Source organism: Gossypium arboreum, chromosome 9, assembly GCF_025698485.1.
Source record: "Gossypium arboreum isolate Shixiya-1 chromosome 9, ASM2569848v2, whole genome shotgun sequence".
In the NCBI taxonomy this organism is placed as follows: domain Eukaryota; kingdom Viridiplantae; phylum Streptophyta; class Magnoliopsida; order Malvales; family Malvaceae; genus Gossypium; species Gossypium arboreum.
Window position 1 is genome coordinate 51,657,223 of NC_069078.1, and position 2,205 is coordinate 51,659,427.

Genomic DNA, 2,205 nt, shown 5'->3' on the forward strand with positions numbered 1-2,205 from the left:
ATGATATTCCTAGTGTTCAACTGGGTAAGTCGGTAGTTATTCAACGACTAAGTCAATGATGGGAATTATGCAATTGTGTTACAAGTTAGTACAGGTATGTACGTGAAACTCTTGAGTAAAGATTTCAATATGTTAAATACTTGTAGTAAGAGTGTGTATAAAAAAGTTAAGCTTATGAAACTTTGTTTTATTTTAACTATTGAGTCATGTTGTTTATTATATACATGTGAGCTTACTAAGCTTTATGCTTACTCCCTTCCTTTCCATTTTCTTATAGTGTCGCCAAGCTAGTATCGGGGATCAAGAGGTGTTGGAGGCATTGATCACACTATCACCTGAAGCTTTGGTATAGCTAGTTCAAATGTTTTGATTTTTGGCATGTATAGCGCTCGAATATTCAGTTTAATGTCTTGTTAGTTTAGCCACAAGTGTTGGCTCATATGATGGATGTGATATTCATTTTGTATAGGCCATTAAATTTGGTTAATGTTAATTGTTATTACATGCATTTTATGCAAGTTTCTAATGGTTGTGGCTGATTTGGTTATATATATGTTATGCTTGTATTGGTTTGGTTGATCTTGTGTAGGTTAATGTAAGTAAGGGTTGCAAAGAGGCTTGGTAAATAGCCTTTTTTTTGTCCACACAGGTAGACACACGGGCACGGCCAGCCCTATGGACGTGTTGTCCGGCCGTATATCCCCTGTACATAAAAATTTCAAGTCAGTATTTATGGTAGTAAACACACGAGTAGAGACACGGCCAATCACATTTATTACAATAAGCATACAATAACATGCTTTCCAATAAATTGGCAATTTACCTAATCTGTAACTCCCAAACTCGGCCTAGACGTTATGGTCGAATCCGGAGATGTCAGAAGGAATGAGTTTTGGAAACAGTGTTGTTTCGATAAATCATCCAAGTTTTATAACTATTACTAAAAATGTTATTTAATTAATTCATTTGCCCAAAACATAATTTACAGTGGAAGTCTTTAAAACCATTATATTTTAGAAATCCAGTTCATACTTTCAAAAAAAAAAAACCTTTGGTTTTGTAAAACCGTAATTTTAGTCAAACGGCGCTTTAAAAGTTAAAACATAACCAAAACCAAAGTAAATATTCAAACAGTCCAGAGAGTCCAATAATTACAAAACTCCCAGAAATAATCCATAATTAAATAAAAAAACTATTATTTAAAGTCAATTCACAAACTTTTGGTCACCGTGAGACTCTGTAGCACTGATCCGCCTAAGTCTGTGGATTACCTGACAAAACAGACAACAAATGTGATTTTACGAAAACTCAGTATATAACCCAATAGAATTAAGTATGCAAACATACATAATTATAAGCACAGTTAGAAACAGATATAGTTTCATATTCAGAACTAGATCCAGAAGCAGATATGCATAAGTTCTACCCCCATCCTCTACACACCAACTCCGTCCATCCCATCACACCATGTGGGGTTAAAAACGTCCACCCATCCCTATATACCGTGTCATGCCTTTAAGGCACATATAAAAATATATGCAGCCAAGCTGGCAGAATATGGGCGTTTAACGCCGAAAAAAATACTTCCTCCTCATATACAAATTCCACCCCAAATCAGATATAGAAAATCAGATATAGATTCATCAGATTAAACATGCTCGACATGCCTTTATATAAATAATAGATATACATATGGTAGTACAGTCAGACATACATTTAGTATCCTACTTAGTTTAGGCTATTAGAATATCATAGCATTCAAAATAGGTTTAGATAGCCCTTATCGACCCTACAGTAGGCCCACAGTTAATCGGAACGACCCGTGTGACCCTAGGGAGAATTTTAGAATTATAGGCCCACATGCCCGTTGGGCCGACACATCTAGATTTCGACTTACCCGTGTGGCTCACACGGCCTGGCCCAAAACCCACACTGTGGCATGCCCATGTGGACCACACTCCCAACTTAGCCTAGCCTGTGTGGCCCACACGGCCACACTCACGTCACTATAAAACCGTGTGTTGTGCACGGCCATGCCTTTGTCGACCACACGGCCGTGTCTCACAGACAGCCATCCACACGGCCGGCCACACGCCTATGTGGCATTGACAGAATAGTTTTTTGGCTTTTACCAAAACTCATTTTTTTGCATTTCAGGAACACACCTGGTACTGTTTTGATGCAAAAAGGCTCCTGAGACCACCA